We start from the raw sequence: 22341 nt of genomic DNA, 5'->3' as shown, positions 1-22341 counted from the left end.
CACCTGGGGAGGTGTGGCCTCCTCACTCATCACCTGTTTCCGTCAGCCTAATCACCATCACCTGTTCCTGCTCAGCCTAATCACCAGCACCCACCTGTGTCTCATCTCATACCACAGCTCTTATACCATGACCATGACATCCAGTCCCTGTCGGATCGTTAGTCCTCTCATTCTCCTGCTACGGACCGTCAACACTCTTCAACCCACCGTTGGTCTTCACTCACCTGCCGTCACGCATTGTCCCTCGTTTCACCTTGGTTGGTCACTGGTGCACGGATTAGTATCAATAAACTCTCTTGACTTCTCCTTGTCTGCGTTTGGGTTATTCTGCCAGCCGGGTCTGACAGAATATACTGTTTAACAAAATGTGTGGTTTTGCTCATTGCTAAATAATTGTGTGTAGTCATTGAGGAAGTTGGTTAAAAGTTCTCCAAGTCACACACATCTGTACAAAGAGACTACTTATCTTTCATAAATTTGACCAACCGGGTTGACACTTCCGTGTGAGAAATCGGGGGGATGGCGTGTGAAACCAGTCAAATGCGTGTGTCTCACGGCCAATGCGTGAGAGTTGGCAGCCCTGGAGTGTTGTTCACCACAGTAGCAAAAAAAGCAGGAAGTGAATGTTGCTGTGTTATTCAAACCAGAAGAGGAAGTCATACCCCACAGTAATTGGCACAATAATTTCTGATGTAAACTAAGGTGGTAAAACAAAAGCTTTGTCATGAAGCAACCAACATTCAAAGCAAGGAAAAATACGTGTACATATACAAATACATACAAGTCATCAAGTAGCATGAGGTCAAACCTAGAAGGTACACACCAAACGGGTCAGCTGACGGGTCTGAAAATGGATGCAAAGTAACAAATACAGCTGTAAAAGGCAGTAGTGGTATGAGGAATGATTAAAAATGAATTCAAGAAATAAATGAACCATTTAAGGGATGCAAGTAGTTTGTGATTATGCAACCTTTAAAATGGAGGATTTATGAGTTCCTACTTCACATACATGGAAAAAAAATAACTCTGTTATAAAGTCCACGGTGATTGGTTCTTACAACCTTAAATGGCTGATAGAATAGAAAAATGTTTTCTTGTCATAGTTGAATAACGACAGTTTGGTGGGTAAATAGGACATACATAGAACCTTAAAATCCCACAGATGCCTCATTTCTCTGCGAATCTCCACTTCACTTACTGACATATGACTAAAATATTCCACTTATATATTTTCAGGCATCCTCTGTATTTCCCATGGATGAAATATCTTACTCACTGTGCAACAATAAGATCGTCATGGGAACATGAAATAGTGTCTAAGTCTATAGTTGGAGTTGAGGCTCAGACATCCATGGCGTACAGGAGGCGGGACGTCCACACCATCTCCACAGGAACAAACCTGTGTCGGGGGGGGGGGGGGGGGGGTAAACTCGTTGGATGTGTAATTGATCATTGGTACTTTTTTTAAGTTTTGGCCATCTTCTGGTATGAAAGCTCTGCAGTCTTTTATACATGAGGCCCCTGGAATCTTTTCACTTTGGTAGATCACCTTTGCTTATTGTAGAAATACTGTATTAACAAAATGTGTGGTTGTGGTCGTTTCTAAATAATTGCGTGTAGTCATTGAGGAAGTTGGTTAAACGTTCTCCTGGTGATGTACATCTGTACAAAGAGACTACGCCCAGATGGTTTGCTTAAGCTCTTACAGTTTATACCATATATAGTGTTGTTGCCCAGACAGTAGCACAAAGGCAGGAAATTAATGTTAATGTGTTTGTCAAACCAGAAGAGGAAGTCACACCGCAAAATCTCAGACGCCTCTTTTCTCTGCAAATCTCTCAAGTGAAACCGCCTCTGAGAACGGGCAGATCTCAACGAGCCACATCAACTCGATGGCTCCTCCTTATTTGGCTCTGGTCTCTCTGACATGAACATGGGCTACACCACTGATCTGAGATCTGGTAATCTTCTGACTAAGTGTGACGGGTATGGCTGCAGCCTGGAGCGTCCCGTCTCATGCGGTCTCGTCTCATGCCGAGTTGTGTCCAACGGTAAATTCAGAGGGTCAAAAATACGAAATCGCGAATAGACCCGACAGCATTCTACCCCGTGTCTCAGAGACCTGATAGCCAATCCAGCGCCATGCTGATAAGCAGTTGTATTTGCAGCAATGTCCCAGTGAAGTGTGAAAACAATATAGTATACAAAATTAAAAAGCGTCTGGGTAAGAGTGTAACATGTTTATTTTTGTATTCTGGTTCTTGTTGTGTGCAGAATCAGATCCTTGTTGTCCCTCCTCAGGAAATCCTGCCGTTAGTCGGCAGAAATGCGTTGGTGATGCAGGTTTCATCAGATGTAGCCACGTTAATATGGAACAACACCACCATAATATTCAGAAATGAGCAAACTATATGTATGGCAAAAACTTTACTTTAACAGTATCAGCATGGCGCTGGCTCGGCTGTCCGGTCTCTGAAACCCGGGGCAGAATGCTGTCCGTCTCTGAGACCCGTGGCAGAAGGCTGTCGGGTCTCTGAACCCGGGCAGAATCTGGTCCGTTCCTCCTGAGACCCGGGGCGAAGGCTGTCGGTCCTGAGACCCGGCAGAAGGCTGTCGGGTCTCTGAGACCCGGGCCAGAAGGCTGTCGCAGAAGCTGTCCGGGTCTCTTAGACCCCGGGCAGAATGCTGTCCGTTCTCTGAGACCCTGGGCAGAAGGCTGTCGGGTCCTCTGAGACCCGGGGCAAGAAGCTGTCGGGTCTCTGAGACCGGGGCCGAAGCTGTCGCATGAAGCTGGGTCTCTGAGACCCGGGCAGAATGCTGTCCGGTCTCGAGACCGGGGCAGAACGGTCCCGGTCTTCTGAGAACCCGGGCAAAGGCTGTCCGGTCTCTGAGACCCGGGGCAGAAGGCTGTCGGGTCTCTGAGACCCGGGGCAGAAGGCTGTCCGGTCTCTGAGACCCGGGGCAGAAGGCTGTCCGGTCTCTGAGACCCGGGGCAGAAGGCTGTCGGGTCTCTGAGACCCGGGGCAGAAGGCTGTCCGGTCTCTGAGACCCGGGGCAGAATGCTCTCGCGTCTCTGGGACCCGGGGCAGAAGGCGGTAGTATTTTTCTACTACCGCGGCCTCAGCCTTCGGGTCTCTGGGACCCGTCCTGCATTGGACTGCGTATCTCTGCTGCCACGGCCTTGGGCCAGAATGCGATTGTCTTTTTCTTCCACTTCCTGCAGCGGTTCTGTTGTATTTTGTGTTGTCTCGTATGAAAGGGGAAAAAAATTAAAAAACCAAAACCAAATGCATGAACTCTGTCGGGAGAGAAATTCCCTCTATGGCTGCAACTTGGATCAAAGTTGCCACCATAGAAGGAATTTTTTAGTTTGCCTATCATCTGCATTTATTTTAGGGAATGACATATATATTTTTAAATATTTAAAAAAAACACCAAATATTTCATTAATTAGCTAGATAGTTGAAAGCTTTTACTTTGAAAAGTAAGAGAGATATAGTACTTTATTCCAGATTCTACTATAATGCCTATAATCTGCATTTATCTCATAGACGGACATATTTTATAAGTGTTTTATTCATCAGTATTATAGTCTGCCTTTATCTTGTAGACATTTTTTAAAGTACTTTATTAATTTGTATGATTGCCGTTACTGTTAAAAAAAACACCAAATATCAAAAGTATTTTTTTTATTAGCATGACAGTTGATTCCAGACGATAGTCTACATTTATCTTGTCAACACATCCATAACATTCAGAAATGAGCAAACTATATGTATGGCAAAATAAACACTTTTAACGTTTTTCAGTTGGTTGCAACAAATGTGGTCACGAATTCACCCGTGACTCTATCTGGAAAATTATTTGCGATTTCGTATTTTTGACCTTCTGATTGGACACACCTCGGCATGAGACGGGACCGCATGAGACAGGACGGATGACATGGGACGCTCCAGGCTGCAGCCATACACTTTTGGGACTAGGTCGCACTGATCCTACAAATTGTGTACATTGTTCGTCTATTTCATTACTAAATTCACTTCTGAGATCAACTATGTAAACGTCAAATATGTGCCTTTTTACGAAAGCTGATGGCTAATTCAATTTTGTCTAACTGTGTGGCGGAGTTCAGTGGCGCTCCATACCCGCGCAAGGTCACTGTGGTCAAGCCAGCCGACACTCGGATCTCCATCATCAAATTAGCCGACACTAAATTTGTAGTGCGCTCTTTTACCAGAAAATGTGGTAAATGCATTCTGACGGCCCAGCTCGACCAGCGAACGATACACGTGCGACTACTTCCGGTTGTCAAAATAAGGTGTTGATACAAAGTACATATAAAAACAAGATTAATGGATTGTATTCACCACAAGTAAAAAAAAAAATTTAACCCTTGTCTGTCCCTTTTACAAAACAATTACAATTCCATCAAATTTTGAAAGCAATGCATTGTTGGAGTTATTCTTTGTTAATAACATTATTAACATTTCTAGACAACTATTTATTTCAGGGGTTACTACACCCATATTAAAAATCAAGCAATTAAACGTCATAAGTATTGAGATTTTATAAAGTTAAAGTCCCTCATTTCTAGGATAAAACGACAAAAAATATGAAACTGGAGGAGCTCTAAAATGAATATGCTCCTTAGTTCCAGGCACTGACTGATATGTTTGAATACAGAGCATCATTTACTACTGAAAATCAAACATTTTTACAGAATAGTTGGAGATTTTTGGAAGCAAAGTCCCATTCGTCTATCATTAATGACAAAAAATATGAACCTGGAGAAGCTCTTAAAAGAATTTGCTCCATTTACAGTCCCAGAATCACGAAAACTCAAGACCTGGTGTCATTGTTTCATAGTTAAACTAATTATTTTCACCTAAAATCACTCAAATACAGCTGTAAAAGGCAGCAAATAATTAACAGCCTTTTTGTAAAAGCACAAGGTATATTTCTTCACATGTTCTGGGAGTGCTCTCCTGTTGGTCAGTTCTGGAATAATATTTCATCCAAAATGTCCGCCTTGATTAAAGATACTACACCTGTTGCTGTCCATGTTTGATCATGAATGACCTGTCAGCCTTCCAGCTCTCTAAAGCTCAACAACGTGCTGCGTTTGCTGGACCTACAGCTGCTAAGAGAACGATTGCAACCCGTTAGAAAGCACCTCATGACTAGTCTGTTCATACGTGGATCCTTGTTTATTGGAGATATCTAACTATCGATCTATAACTGTCCAGGGCTCGCACAGGTGAACCCCCGGTAAGGACTTGACACATGGCGCAGCATTGCTGAGTCTTTAAAGTCCATGTTGTGAGTTTGTGCTGCAGCTTTTCTTTTGTGTATGTGACTAGTCCCTTGTCTTGTGTGTGTGTGTGTGTGTGTGTGTGTGTTTCTGCATGTGTTGTATTATTGCCCTCCCGTTTTTCCTCTGTATTTTTGAGGCCCTGGGACACATTCCTATGTCCCAGTGTGTTGTTTGTAATTGTTTGTGAATGTTTTCTGAATATAAGAAATAAAAAAAATAAAAATTGATCCAAAAAATAAATAAAATAAATGGTGAGTTAAAACACAATGTGCATTGACATGTTGGGTTTTTTGTTAAAATAGTGAGGAAGCTGTTGGTTAAGAAAAAAAAAAAAAAAGACCAAAAGTGAGTTGAGTCTGAGTCGACATGGAGCAGGATCAGAGTGAACAGTGAGCTGTGCTGACTGACAAGTGAGCATTGCTGCAGGGCTGAAACACCACAAGATCCAAGCAAGACCCCCGATGCATACACAACTGAATCACACAGACATATACACACACACACACACACATACACACACACATGATTGAGATAATGACACTACTGAACAGAAAACCCTGACCTCACCTGTGCACCAACGCTGCTAATCCTCTCAGCCAAAACGTGTCCAAACACAGCCGTCACTCTTCTGCTATTCATAAAGTATAATTCCACTTTTTCTTTTAGCCCTTAATCTCTCTCTCACAAACACACACACACACACACAAACACACACACACACACACACACACACACACGGTGGCCAAGCAGTGTTTTAGTTATCATTTAAGCATTTGCATGCTTATGTGGGACATAACTTTCTGAGAAAGCAATTGCTGCAGATGCTTTCTCCTATTGAGACGTAAATTTGACCATTTCAGTTACAACAGTTAAGTCTCTTCAAGAGGAATCAGGCTGCGTGGTAGATAGATAGATAGATAGATGGATAGATAGATAGATAGATAGATAGATAGATAGATAAATAGATAGAGAGATAGATAGATAGATAAATAGATAGAGAGATAGATAGATAGATAGATAGAAGGACTCTGAAAACAAAAAACCTGAGGTGCAGCAGACAAAAGAAAAACTGCAGATACAGATAAACCAGCATATTAAACTCTTTTGTAAGCTTTGTGCTGTTGGATTACAAAACTCGAATAAAAGCAAAGGACTTAAATACAGCAAGTGACTACTAGAGGCTGCACTTAAAGAGAAACAGAAGGTGGACAGGAGGCTGGGCCTGCTTGTGTTGTTCAGACGTCAGTGAATGTCTTTCAGTGGCCATCGGGCGAGTTTAGGAGAATCAGGCGGTGTCACAGCGACACCACATGCTGAGAAAAGTCAACATAATGCTTCAGCTCGTCTCAGCTTGACATGGCAAGTGTGTGTGTGTGTGTGTGTGTGTGTGTGAGAATACCTGAGTGAAGGAGAGACAGAGAAAGCTTGAAAATAAATATATTTATTGAATGTCAGAAAGCAAAAAAAGAACCAGATGAAGACGGCTCTGCTCGCCATTAAAACATTCATTTCAAGGCGGCAGGCCATGCCTGAAGCAGGTTTGGCTATGAATGATTAATTTATGTTCACACCCATCCCATAGGAGAGAGTGTGTGTGTGTGTGTGTGAGAGAGTGTGTGTGTGTGTGTGTGTGTGTCTCTCCTCCATCTCGTCTCTCCTTCAGGATTTTACTGTAGCTGAAGGCAGCTTAGATACAGTGCAAAAAACCCAAAGGCTTGTGGGTATGAGCGTGCATATATAAACACAGAATATGTGCATATCTTTATGCATGACATATAGTAGATACATTTCACTGATTTAAAAGGAGAAAGCTGGAAATATTTTATGTTTTTTCATATTGTTAAATCTCATGAAAAGGAAAAGAAGTCTGTGGCTCTATGAAAACAGGCATGTTCCAAAAATTGTTCAATTTAACCATAAAGTCGGAGTAATTTCTTGTCAGCTCAAACCAACAGTAGGAAGTGGGGACTATTTGTTTTGACTATTTGCAGTGTTTGCTTAATCCGCATTTGAGTTTGAACAAAGTAATTTTGGGAAAAAAAAGTTTAATTAAATGCATTTATTCGGACAAACTAGCAAATAGAGCCAGATCAAATCCTCAAAAAAAGAAAAGCAATGAAAGTTGGTGTGATTTGCAGTTGACGGGTCAAAACCAACTGGTGCAGTGAAGACACAGCTGTCTTCACTCGGAGGTCCTGACACTGAACCTGGTCCACGTAAGAACAGATGGACCGACGACGCACAGCAGCACAGATCATCTGGTCTACTGCACCTGGGGGTTCTCTCACCTGGAGCGCTGGAAGAACAAGCAGCTCTGCTAAAACGCCTCGCTGGGCGACCTCTTCATCTGACCTCTGCGTCTGACCTCCTCTGACCTCTGCGTCTGACCTCTGCGTCCGACCTCCTCCCAGCTCTCTTTCCCTGAGCCAGTGGATTTCAACATTGTTTTCCTGACCTCTCGCTCTGTTCTCCCACCTTTATTCCTCTTCCAACACTTTTAAAACTTCCCTCTCAAACATCCAGTCTTATACAGAAAGTTCAAACATTCCCTCGACTCTGCTCGTCCTCCTCGTCTTCCATCGCCTTTATCAGTCTTCAGCGTGCTGTCTGGACAGACGGGAAACCGCACACAACTCCGGAGGGGACAGATTTCAGCATTGCATGTTAAATTATTGATGAAGCGTCCCCTTCTTTTCTCTGAGGCTTCGTGCTGAGGGACGTGTAGAGAAAACCAAAATCCCAGAGGAGGGAGCGAACACACACACACACACACACACACACACACACACACACACACCTCCAAGTTCTGAGACAGCCAACACTCATGCAGTACATGACTCCATAGTTTCCATCTGAACAGCGACACCTACAGGCTGTAACGGTCCATCACACCTCATCATGGAGTCGTAGAACAAACGTGCTGATGTTAACAGAACAATCTCAAATCAAACTCCACTTACTAGCTTTGAGTTTTTAGTTTTCATCTGGGTATAAAGTTTGCTCAAGTATATCAGTTGCTATATAGTTATGGAGATGCTTTTTACAAAAAAAAACAAAAAAACAATCCCAACAAACAGTCCCCTTGCCAGCTTTATCTGGCGTATAAGAAGAAAATGAATAAAAATCAAACCTCAGGGTCTTCAGCAGTCCTAAAAGGGATGCTTGTTTTGAGTTATGCGCTGTAGAGGAAGGTCTGGCTACACCACAGATCCATTCTTGGATAGGAGAAAAAAAAATAAAAAAATAAAACAAGGCTTTGAGTTGTTTGCATTTCTTTAAACCAATCTCAATTGGTGGCTCTGCTAAATAGTCAGGAAGGAACATTTGTATCCTGCAAAAGAAGGTACAACAACAATATTATAGTTATTGTTATAAAACAATATTAAATGTTCATACAGTAAAGTGAGTAAACTTAGTAAAAAGATGGGTAATTTTAAGGTTAAGTGTCATTTGCTGTATTTATGTGTATTTTGTCCACAGCAATCCAACCAAATCATCTTCAAAACTCACCACCTTCAGCGCGTAGCCTGCTAGATCCAAGCTTGTAGTTTTTTTCTGTAACAAAGGGAATTTGAGAACAGCAACACACCGAGCAGCAGGAGAGGAAAGAAAGAAATAAAATCTTGTCAGGCTTTATCCTGGATGTGTACTTCCTTCGGTTCAGCCCAGTTCCTGGGTCGTAGGAGCTTTTCAACCCGCATTTTATTGAATTAAAGTTCGGACAGTTTCACAAATTTCAAAAAGATCATTTTTTGTTGTGTAATTTATCTGCATGTCGAAAAATGAAGTCGCCCCATAATTTACACTAGTTCATACCATTAACTGCATAAAGAACATAAATACAGTATTTTTTTCTGATATGCAGTGATAACTCTCCTGATCCAGACTATGTGAAGTCAGGCTGCAGTGGATGACTAAACTGTGAAGTTAAACATGTTTATATATTTCCAGGAACCAGTTAATTATGTACAAATGTGGGAATATGAATATGGAATTATGCACCACTGCTGGAGTCTTTCTACAGTCTCAAACCCCACAGCCCTTTATTAATTAAAATCTGTTTATTTACACACTCACTTTGTTTGTGACTTGTTTGTTGATTGGTGATGTGAAGCTTTCAGCCGCGTGCCAGGAACGCTGTCCATGGTGCTGGCTCTGGTCTCTGTCTTCACCCAGAGCAGCTCTCTGGGTGAAGACAGAGACGCTGTCCATGGTGCTGACTCTGGTCTCTGTCTTCACCCAGAGCAGCTCTCTGGGTGAAGACAGAGACGCTGTCCATGGTGCTGACTCGGGTCTCTGTCTTCACCCAGAGCAGCTCTCTGGGTGAGGACAGAGACGTTGTCCATGGCGCTGACTCTGGTCTCTGTCTTCACCCAGAGCAGCTCTCTGTGTGAGGACAGAGACGCCGTCTCTGGTCTCTGTCTTCACCCAGAGCAGCTCTCTGTGTGAAGACAGAGACGCTGTCCATGGTGCTGACTCTGGTCTCTGTCTTCACCCAGAGCAGCTCTCTGGGTGAGGACAGAGACGCTGTCCATGGTGCTGACTCTGGTCTCTGTCTTCACCCAGAGCAGCTCTCTGTGTGAGGACAGAGACGCTGTCCATGGTGCTGAAAGTGCCTTCAGCGTTTCAGCACAAAGACATTATATTTTCATAAATATGAATATTGTTAGTCCATCAGTGTGACAGAAACCTACCAATAAGCTCCCTTTGACCCACAGGGGGAGGAACGCAGGACATCCCCACAAGAAATCCTTCATTGGAATGAAAACACATGAAATCACATGGCTCAATGTGTTTTTAATAATCCATGGGAAGTTTGATACATTTGTTCAAGTCAATATCATCGTACATATTATAAGGGGTGAATAACTTTACAGGGTCATGACAATGCCACAACTTACATGGTTATTCTATTGCGAGAGAGAGAGTTTGTTGTCTTTGTAAAATGTATATATGTTAAACTGAGGGGCGTGTACCTTAGTAGTCGAGGTACTTCATGTCATAAGATTTTGTTTTTAAGATCGTCATCTACACAACTATATTGAAGTAAAAGAGCAGTAATTTCTCCAAATGTATTGGAGTAAAAGTATAAAGTAAAAAAAAATAGAAATACTGCATTATATGCTTTTACATGTCAATTCCTCAAATATTAAAGCATAAAACACTAACGATCGCAAAATATTAATGTTTTGCTGGAAATACCTTTTACTTAAACTTTGCCGGACGTGTGCATATGTGTGTATGTGTGTGTGTGTGTGTGTGTGTGTGTGTGTGTGTGTGTGTGTTTGTTCGTGTGTCCCCGCTGAGCTGCTGTCTCATTCTGGTTATTAGACAACACTGACTATGCACTGTTTACTGCCACGGGGGGGGGGGGGGGGGGGGGGGTGGGGGGGGGGGGGGCGATGGCACACACAACAAGTTGTGTACAATATTAAGGTGCTCTGAGCAATTTGGGTGACTTACTCTTGCTGACGTTGAGTATTGTCAAATAAAACGAGGCTAGCTCGCCCCTCCCTCCCTTCTTCTCATCCCGTCCCCTCTCTTCTGTGCACTAACCCCCCCCCAACCCCCAAAATCCTTGTCGGTTATTGGCTGGAAGACTTTTGGGCTAGCTGCTGGCTCTACCCCACAGCTAGCTTGGGCTAGCTGCTGGCTTACTGGATGTAGCCCTACAGCTAGCTTGAAAATGTGAATAATATTTTGATTATCAATTAATCTGCTTTTATTTAATATAGTAAGTAAAAACATTCATAAAATGAACTTCAAAATCACATCTCACAAAAGACAGTTTGGGATTTTTGCTTTAAAAATGACGGATTGATTAAAATAGTTGATCAACTTAACAATTAACTAATTGGTTCAGCTTTAAGTTACTCTGTCTAAAGAGATCTGATCAGTTGTACAAATTATTTCACAGTCACTGACCAGCCTGGTATTTCTCTTTATTATCCTCCCAAACTCACACACTGTTGAAGCATTTCCAGTGTAATCCAACTCACTCACCTGACATTTAAAGGAGCTTTTAGCTTGACCAGCCAAATGTGCATCATCTCCCTGGACTGAAGAAACTGGTCAATCCTAAAAAATCTAAGATTCAAAAGGACCGAGGTAGAGCAGCAGGAGAGACTTCAGGAGTTCCTCAGTCTCTGAATAATGTAGGCCTCGGAGAACGCGTCGACAGGATGTCAAAACCTCATTTTGATTCCACCAAAAGAAGTTTGGCTTCGACTGCGGTAAAAAAAAACACAGTCTGAGTTTCCTTCACCATCAGCCTGACAGATGTGGAGCCAGCGAGGGCAGAAGCACAGCTGTCAATCACAACTTGTGTCCACAGTAACGAGGCTGAGAGGAACCTGGGGCCCGGTTCAGAAAGCAGGTTTAGTTCAAATGCTGAGTGTTCGGCTTCAGAAAGGGAGGCAACTTAACACCGGAGTCAGTTTCTATGGTAACGGTGTGTGAACCTAACCCGGTCGGGGCCAGGTTTTTTTCTCTCAGTCTGTATCAGGTGCATTTTAGCCCAGTGGGTTACCTGCATGAATAAAAAAATAAAAAACAGTGTTGGTTTATTAACGGTGTAAAGCAGACTATAAGAAGTTTTATTCTCTAACATGACATTTCCTGTTGTCTACGATCCCGTTGATGAAGAAGATGGATACTTTGCAGGGAGTTGAACATACGTCGCGTCTATGACTATTGATGTATTTTCATTTCCAGATAACTTCCTGTTGGAGCGGTATGGTTTTTCTTAGAGTCCATCAGTCTCGTAGCCTACATGACCTTATCCGTCCTCGTATCACTAACGTCCCCCATCGTGGACGTGCTCCACATCCCAGCAGATTCTCTTCGCAGTTTTCTTCATAACATAGTTGATGCGGAGCATATTACTAAAGCCCCTTTATAGCAAGGAACCGTCAGAAGAATGTGACTCGCTCTGAATTTTTTGCAGTGTTCCCTGGACACAAAACCATTAAGAGCCATTTAAAAAAAAAAAAAAAAAGAATAAAAAAGTTCCCCAGTATTGCTGGTGCAAACACTTTGAAATAAAAGATTGTGAATTATAATTATGTTAATGGTGCTGCAGCCTCAGAATGGGACTAGTAGGCCTAGGACTCTTTCACCTGCAGGCTTGCATATGAATAGAACAGATTACCGGTTCAACACCATTTCACCAGTAATAGTAAACGTCTGATTAATATAATATTGTTACGAGCCAAAGTAGTCTAGGGGAGGAGGGCGCAAACAGTTTCAAATAATAACATCGGGACAGAAAACAAAACTGTAAATAAGGAAGTTTTATTGTGCCCGCACAACACGAGGCAACTTAAAACAATCTTCAAAATCTCCGCAGCGCTGTGGAGGAAGGTCTGGCCAAGCAAGACCACATGACTGTGAGTAGATTCATGGATTATCAGTCTAAAGGAGGAACGTGTTTCACTGATCTCAGAAACACTCCACTGAATCTTTTGTTTTCATCACACAGAATAACTGCTGCAGTCGATAACATCCTCAGTGCTCCGGCTCAGTACACACACACACACACACACACACACACACACACACACACACACACACACACACACACACACACACACACACAATTCAGGCGTCTCAACCAGCGCTGCTTCCGCTCCCCTGTGGCTTTAACTAACTTCGCAGGAATGCAGAACACTGAGAATCAAAACCACGTCGCTCGCCCACAACAACCTCATACAGACAAGTGGGGACACAACAAGGTTTTTTTTTGAGAGACGGATAGAGAGAGAGAAGTAGAAATGTAATTGCACAACCTCCTGTTATAATCCAGAAAATCCCATAAAAGCCCAGGTTCTCTGTGTATCCAGTTCTTACCATACAAATCTCTTCTGGCACACACACACAACACACACACACACACACACACCCACACACACCCACACACACCACACACACACACACACACACACACACACACACACACACACACACACACCACACACCACACACACACACACACCCAACACACACACACACACCCCACACATTCATTCATTCATTTAACTACATTTGTGCGGTCCAAAAACCAGGAATACACTAAACTTGTGGGGTCTGGACGGCTTAGTAGGGCCAAGATGCTGGACCCCACAACTTTAAAGAGCTGTTTAAGGGTTAAGACTTGGTTTTAGGTGTTTAGGGTGAGGGTTAAGGTTAGGGTTAGGAATTTAGTTGTGAGGGTTAAGGTTAGGGTACGGGGCAAGGAATGCATTATGTCAATGACCGGTCCCCACAAAGATAGTGAGACGCACTAAATGTGAGTGTTTGTGTGTGTGTGTGCATGTTTTAATTTTCTTACTTTTCTTTTCAGCAGCAGACTCTCTAATCTCAGATTTCAAACCACCCAAAAAAAGCCCAGAGAAATAGATATTTCAATGTGTGATGCTAACAGAGGGGACTGTAGTGGCCAACGTGTAGAAAAGTGGAACAGTGGAAGTTAACATGTACACTCACAGAAGGGGGGGGGATGCTGAGTCCAGCTTCCTGAAGCAGCAAAGAAGCTGTTTTCACAGATCCACAGCTCCCCCCATCGGATCACTGACGGGCGAGCACTAAGCACCAATGAGGAGCCGCACTGAAACAATGCATTCGCTTCAGCCAAGCCTCGACCTAACTTTAATCTAGACCTCGTTCTAAACCCTAAAATAATGTCATTAAATCATCAGACACAGTTAGGCCTGGACAAAATGTCCTCACCTTCTGAAATCATCCCCATTCTCTAAGACTGAGCTCACTTTCCAAAATTACTGTCACACCTGACTCGGTGAATTATAGTGAGTAAGTTAATTAAAGGAGCGAGAGTCCAGATGATCTTTTTATGTGGATCAAAATACACATAATTCAAGATGTGGTCTTCACTGAAATATTCCTCTACCTTGAATGAAAAAGATTTGCTGTATCCCACAATTGGATGATCGGTCGGAGTGGGAGTATTAGCTCTCTGGACGACTTTGTTTCATTTTTATCACATAACTTTACCTTGAAATCCACTCCCTGCTAAGGCTGGGCAATATGGAGAGAATCAAATATCACGATACTTTTGGACCAAATACCGCAACGATATTGTAGAGTTGACTGTTGGTGCTTTCACAAAATATTTACACAATGAGATTTTTGATACAAAATCATGAGTAGTGTAGATATAATGACTAAGTGGGCAAAGGCCAATAATAGAACAGCTACAACAGTCTGGTGAGTTCAGGAAATGACATCACTTTACTGTAAAGCAGCCTTCAAAACCAGGAAAAGACACTGCTTATGTCCATTACAATATTATGACATTATAATATCCAAAATCTAAGACGACATCTAGTCTCATATCACGATATTGATATAATGCCGATATATTGCCCAGCTCCTCTTTGTTTCATACTCATAGGCTACATAGACACATCAATAGAAGAGTGAGTGTAGTAAGTTTAATTCAGCTCCTCATCCTCTCATCTTCCTCTCTCTCTCTCTCTCTCTCTCTCTCCTCCCAGGCAGTATTTATAATCCGACCTGACGTGTGTGACATCTTCTCGCCTCCTGCCTCGTGCATCTACAATTAATCGCGGGTTGCTGGGGGTTACAGGAGCAGCGTCAGCCGGGCGGAAACAGGTGGAGGCCAGAAGGTGAGAAAAACATGGCCGAACGGACGGCCTGTCAGAGCCGCGGACAGCCGGGAGGACCGGGACAGACTCGGAGTTCAGGGCAGCCGGGGGGAGGTCTGCAGATCAGAGACGGCAGTCAGGACATGACACGGTGTGTGACATGTTGATGCAACATGGGAATGCAAAGACGTGATGTGTTAAGCACAATTAAGGCTCGTTTCTAATTGGCTGCCGGGCAGGTGCGGGGATTAGTAGGCAAGGTGCAGACCACATGAATCTATAACCACTGCTTTCAACCGCATCGCATGTTCTGCAGAGGGAGTTCTGCTCAGTTGTCATGGAAACACACACACACACACACACACACACACACACACACACACACACACACACACACACACACACACACACACACACACACACACACACAGCCTGAGGATTCTTTACCTGCAGGCAGACATTGTTTAATAATGTCATTGATCCCTCTGTGTTTGTGCACCGCAGCACGTGATCAGCCTGCTGTAGTGAAACAGAACACACACACACACACAACACAGAATCAATAATGCTGTTTAATCCAAAGGAACACATTTATAAATAGATAGATAGGAAAACAGACAGCGATGAAGTTAGAAAACCGCCTTTTATTGAGTCAGTGTGTGTGTGTGTGTGTGTTTACACGTTCGTAGATACACACCGCAGCAACACCGGAGAAGATTAGTTTCTTGACGGCCATGATGGAAGAGTCCCGCGGTGCCGTTATGATCCGGTGGAGCAGCTCAGTGCAGATTGAGTCCAGAAGAGCTCAAACTAATACATTACATCCACAGTTTCTGATGCAGCGCAGTCGGCGCTGTCCTTTAAACTCTTCAAGGGAAAGTGTAGCAATCTGAACTAAATGGGATTTATTCTCCTGGACTGAGTCTGCCCACTGGGAAATTAATCTTAAATACAGGAGGCACAACTGGAGGAGACTTCTGGAAAGTGGGGACATCTTTTTAGAGATAGAGGACATTGTCAAAAAGTGAGCACATTTTTAGGAAAGCGAAGACATCTTTGTTAACTAAGGACAATTTAAAAGCAACACTGAGTAACACTGGACCTGTTTGGGATCTGGTGCCACTACAGGTTGAGTGTAATTCACAGATCAACGCTGTTGTAATGTAACGTAATGTAATGTATCTGTTATGATTACATTACTTATGATAAAAAAAACATCCGGTCAGTTTTGCTAACAGACAATTTTTTTGTTGTTGTTTTGTTAGAGGATGTTTTTGTAGGAGGAGGACACAAAAAAACGAGAACATTTTTAAAAAGTGGGGACAATTTGGGACAGGAAGGACATGGGTGAAAAACACCAAAAGCAATGACAGACAGTACACACGTGTACAGGGGAGACAGTGAACGCCTCACCAGAGAAACATCGATAAAGAACATTTACTCACTGTAACTAACACACAGGGAAGGTCCTTAAGGGTCTGATAGAGGAGGCCCAGCTTTCATTCATTAGTGGGCTAACACGCCTGATTAAACTACTCATGGTCACAACACCACACACACACACAAACACACACCACACCCACCACACACACACACAGATGGCCTAATCAATGATTTGTAATTTGTAATTGGACCTGCTGGGAGAGGGAGCAGGAGGGTTCTGTGATGTATAGAGAACAAATGAGTGTGTGAGAGAGGTGTGTGTGTGTGTGGTGTGTGTGTGTGTGTGTGTGTGTGTGTGTGTGTGTGTGTCTCTAAAGGGGGATACAATGAGGGAGGAAGGAGAGCTCATTGGTGTGAAATGAGACAAATGAGTGTGTCCGGCCTTTGTGTGTGAGTTGCGTTCAGTCTTGTGTGTGGCCGTTCTTCCATGTTTTTGAGTGTATGGCCATTGATCTGTGTGTGTTGTGTGTGTGTGTGAGTGTTGTGCAGTTGCTTCTGCATTACAACATCAAAGAGTTTTTGTTACTTTGAAGTACTGAAAAGTCGAGCCGATCGTCAGCTGTCACTGGGCCGTATGTGGACGTCTGTCACCTAGACAGTAGTTTCTCCAGCATAGAGAGAGAGAGAGAGAGAGAGAGAGAGAGAGAGAGAGAGAGAGAGACCAGATAGAGAGATTAGAGAAACAGAAGAAGAATAGGTATAGGAGTGGAGAGAGAGAGATCCCTGATTTGCTGTCCTGGCTGGTTTTAATCATTTAGTGTGACTTTATTTCTTATTTCTCACTTTTGCCATTTTTTTGCCGAAGCTGTATGCTAACAAGCACGAGGCGCAGCAGACCATCACTGTGTCAGCTGCAACTTTTCCAATCCGACATACAGTGAGTTTGTGTTTAACCCGTTGGCCCCACACCCATCACCTCTGTGCATCATGCTATGTTTGATCAGGGTCCAGCATGTAGTCAACAGCGACTGTCAAAGTCAAGGCGGTACTGTCAAAATTAGCAAAAGCTCTCTCTGCAAAACTCTAGTGCATTGTTGCCAATATTGACACAGTTTCATAAATTACTTGGTCTCAACTTCCTGAAAAATGGACAGCCATGGACAGCCATGTAAAAACAGATCCTCCTTAAAATGTATAAACTGCCTTCTATTGCAACATAAGAACAAAGCCTCTTTAATGCGAGCTGCCCATTTTTACCCAGTCATCAACCTCATCCGGGACGGTGATGAGTTGGCCTAAAGACGGGAGGTGGATCAGCTGGCTCTCTGGTGCAGTCAAAACAAACTTGAGCTCAACACGCTCAAAACTGTGGAGATGATCGTGGACTTCAGGAAGAGACCCCCCACTCTTCCCCCCATCACCATACTCAACAGCCCTGTCTCTGCTGTAGAATCCTTCAGGTTACTGGGATCCACTATATCCCAGGACCTGAATTTAGCTGACAGCAGCGCTTCGTGTTAAAATCCATTTGATCACTTACTCAAATTTTAACTTGTAATTTCGAGTGTTCTTATGACGCTGACAGAAGAAGTTTATATAAAGTCCTCCCCGGAGCGCCCGCAATGAGCCGACACGGTCGTCCCCCCCCCCCTCCTCCCCTCACCACGCCCAACCCCCCCCTGAGGAGTTATGTTCTATCATTGTAGGATTCTTTGCATTAAAGATGCTTTGTTCATGAAAATAAAGGTTATAATCTTTGGTAAGTCAACTTTTTTAATCTAAAGAAATAGTAGCACACCAGTGGTGAAGTCAGGTCTCCACTTTATTGAATATTCTGCTCAAGAAGAGATCACATGTCCAACAGTGTTGCAGTGTCTCAGAATCTGACATGTCTTCATCTCTGAGCACTCAGCGGGTTTCAACTAAACTGTTTTAACAGTGACTCCTGTTTCTTTTAGAGATATGAGTTTATATACTTGGAGAGACAAAGTATTGATTGATAGTAATGTAGAAGCTAGATATATTTAGGTATCAAGAGATAGAATACAAAGTTACAGAAAGAGTTATCTGTGATGTAACATGCGATGAAAGGTTAAACTGATTGTGAAGCTCTAACCAGTTTGAGATCAAATCAACAACTGATTAACAGGAAAATACATTTCTTCAACTCTATAAACATCAGCAATGTCCTCAACATGTAACAAGAATGTTCCCATGACTCTCATCCTCACACAGTAGTCGTCAACTGAACCAAAACACAGACTTTACAGACAAACTGAATGATTCCTCTTGTGTTCTGAAAGAGTTTAAAGAAATACTGCACAGAGAAGAAAAAACAAACCGAAATAAAACAAAAAGGAACTTAAGCTAATTTATATCCCATCACCAACATGATTATTTCAACAAAACAAGTTAATAATTTTTTTTTGCATCAGTTATGAGTTAAATTTCAACGTACTAGTTATGACGAAGCAATTGTCTATCAATTTAAGTTCTATATTTTTGAGTATCAGGAATTAGAATATAAATGTAATATTAAAATTATTTGTGTTATCTATCAAGCAATGGAAGCTTAAACTTAATATAAATCTGAAGTAGTAACTAGTTTCAGACGACGGCTGCGCATCAAATCAACATGAACATATAGACAGAAGATCCCACATCCAGCCCCCTGATTACATCAAAGATCCTGGTCCCTCTGGGTCTGAATGCTGTGTTAACATTTGTGAAGCATGTTTAAGATCAAATGTAAACCCATATCCATATTTACAGACCAAGAATCTAACAAGCTATTGCTCTTATTTAACTGGATGCAGGTGCACATAGTTGGATGTATTATAAACCCAGAATCCTGGGTGAACAGGCTCAGTGAATGTGGTGTAAAAGGTGTAGAGGTGCTTCAGTGTGTTAGAGGAGACTCTGTAGAAGGACAGAGTGCCAGCAGGCCAGTCCAGATACACCCCCACTCTGCTACAGCCATCAGAGGGAACAGAACCGCTCCACACCTTACCATTATGCCATGCGTTAAGTGAGTATTCCCCAATTGCAACTTTTTTGCCAAAAGACCATGATATGGTATTCCCTCCTCCAAATTCAGCAAGACGACTGTCTGATTTTCTGTCAATTTCCCTGTATGCAACGGCAGCATAAATTGATTCTTTGGAACACTGACTCCACTCAAACTCCCAGTAATGTTTCCCAGATAACCTCTCACAACACACTTGATTCTTTTCTCAAACCTCTCTGGGGCAGGATAGTCTGCCATTCTCCAATGTTGCCTTCTGTTTCCCCCTCGGAGAGATTGAGCCAGCCTTCACAGTGTTGGGTCCAGGTTGAGATCACAGGCATTGATGGAGAGACCAACAATCAGTTATCTGATGGTCAACGTTTCTGGAGGAGTTATTATAACAGCAGGTTTTAAATTAAAAAGCATGAACAGACTTACACCAGATCATATCTCTTCTGTCTGTGATGTCTCCACAGGAGGAGGACAGGCTTTGTAAGTCTTCAGACCAGAAGCCGTTCTTGTAATGGTAGATGGTTGCTCCTGGGTAGTTTCTTGTTTGCAATGGTTGCATGAGAAACGGAATTGACTGTTGGCTGCTGTGCTTTGGCAAGAGGAATTAAGTTTTGGCTTTTCCTCTCATTTTGGTGTAAACTTCATCGGAGTAGAACCAGGGTCTTCATGGTACTTCCTAATTTAGGAAGTCCAATAGTCGGCCATCCATCAAGTCGTATCACCCCTTTCCACTGAGGTGAAACAAAGCACAGAGCATTTCTACACCTGGAGCAAGAACCTCTGTCCACTCTTTCTGATTGGGACGATCTTTGTTCCCTCCATGGTATCTACACAGGATCTGATGACGTTGATTTCTCTCTCTTTACGATCCAGCCACTGTTAGTTTTTCCTGTGAATGGGGACTTGTCTTTGTCTTCAAAGAGTTGGTCTAGTGAGCTCTCATCTTCTTTCCTTCACGAGGATGGAGGGAAGTTTCTTCTTTCGTTCAACTTCTTCTTTCCTTCCCCAACCTGCTGGAGTTTACGATGCATAACTACCACACAATTTTTTGAAAGTGCTCAACTCTTCTCGAATAACAGGAAAGTTCTCCACCACGTTGTCTTCCAGAGAATCGTTGCATCTCATTCCTATTTCCCTTAATTTGTCTAGACTATTCTGCGCCTTCTCAACTACTCCATGGCTGATTTCTTTCTTCAGTTCAGCCCCTTTGGAGTGGAAATTCTTCAGCGGCATCATCCAGACCTTCACTGGAACAGCCTTCTCTCCTTTTTCTCCCAGTAGCTTTGGGAGTTGTACGTAGGTGTTCACTGCATCTTCAAATAATGCAGGGTTTCTATTAAGAATGAAGTCTCCGTAGAACTTGCAGGATAAATTCTTAGTCAGGGCTTTTTGTTCCTCAGTCATCTTGACCTGAGCCTCTGCCTTAACACTAACCAACTGTAACATGTTTACTGCAGCGTACATGCTGAACTGGGTGTCCTGAACACTGCTGGCCTCTAACTTCTCACTGTCAAACACAAAGAAAGCATTTGCCCCATAAAGGATGCCTGTGACTACATGTGTTGCTGAGCTCTTATTAATGACCTCCATCTGTTGGGTCTGCATGGTTAGTTGTTCAATGTTTAACTGGTTGAAGTTGGTGGTAGTTTTGTACTGACACGTCACTCTGCTCTGATTGTAGAATTTCTTCTTATCATTCAGATACTTGGCAGATCCTCCGACTTCTATCAGTCCACCCAGGAAACTGGCCTTCAGAGAAACTTCAACATCCAGCAGCTTGCACTTGGATTCAGTGGAGTCAGAAGCAGAAATCTGAAAAGCACTGGTTCGCTGAGAGGTTTCAGTTATCTTGCCTTGCAGAGTTTCATCATCCCACAATGTCATACCTATAGAAATTAGAAAGCATCAGTCATCTGATGAAGCAGGCAAATCATTTAATGTAAAGTCTGAAAACTAATAATTTAAATTTCTAAATGTTTCAGATTATTCTTCTGTCAGCATTTTCCTAAACAACTTCTATATTCATTGCTTGATTCTTTGACATGAGCCTACTTAATTAATGAACTACTGGAATAGAGGGTATGGTAACATTATACAACAATATCAATGCACTCCATAACAACACAATAAAACTTCTTGTATACTTATAATCATATCATATAATCATCAACTAAGTAGTAGAATTACAAAGCATTTGCGAATTACTCAAGGTTATGGGTTAGGATTACGGCTGAATGGTTATTTTGATCTCTTTTGGGAGTGGGTTGTCTTCTACGCCTATGGTTGAAATATTTTTACTGCTTTGTGAAATTACTTCTGAGTTCCTTTAAGTAGAACTGTGAAAAATTTAGAAACATTTTGAATGTAGTCAACACTTACCTGGGATCAGTTGATCTGTGCGAGCATCATAGAGCATTCCCAGGGTGAAAGGTCGACCCAGGGCAGCAACGGTCATGTGATCTGAGGCCATTTCTCCAACCTGGTGAGGAAAGAGAACACAGCCTTCAGCACTTAAAGAGACAGACTGACTGACAGTCTATGAGGCTCAGAAATACAGTAATACCCTGTAGACTCTAGTCTGACACTGACAGTTTTACACAGTTCAGTAAAAGTCTAAATACATATCTCTTCATGTCACCCTCTGTCTCTGTCCACCCAGGTTGTTCTCACCTGGTGAAGTTGAGTAGATCAGATGAGTTGTGTGTGAGAGTCTTCTTGACTTCAAGGAGCTTCCAGTGTGATGATCTGATGCTGTGAGATTCCTTATATGCTGTCAGAAAGCTTGTGACCCCTCCCTCTGACATGCCTCCTGCACAGGAGGGGTCTCATGTCTGAACATTGCATAAAGACAAAAAGGTTGCACACGCTGGACACTTTTGATCTACTGTATAAAAAATTAACTTAATTAACGTGTTAACATGCGGGCAAAGTCTTTTCTGGCTCCGTAACGTGGTGAATTCTAACTGAAAAGTGGCAAAAATTACCAAACATTACAAAGTAAC

At 42.7% G+C, this 22341-nt stretch overlaps 1 pseudogene; it reads right to left on the bottom strand.

Moving 5' to 3' along the window:
* Positions 1–20068: 20068 nt before the first annotated feature.
* LOC116671017 (stonustoxin subunit beta-like) lies at positions 20069–22079 on the bottom strand (annotated as a pseudogene).
* Between the last annotated feature and the right edge of the window lie 262 nt (positions 22080–22341).

Source organism: Etheostoma spectabile, chromosome 21 (genome assembly GCF_008692095.1).
Source record: "Etheostoma spectabile isolate EspeVRDwgs_2016 chromosome 21, UIUC_Espe_1.0, whole genome shotgun sequence".
Classification (NCBI taxonomy): domain Eukaryota; kingdom Metazoa; phylum Chordata; class Actinopteri; order Perciformes; family Percidae; genus Etheostoma; species Etheostoma spectabile.
The sequence above is the reverse complement of the archived record's forward strand: the minus strand, read 5'-3'. Positions and strand labels throughout refer to the sequence as shown.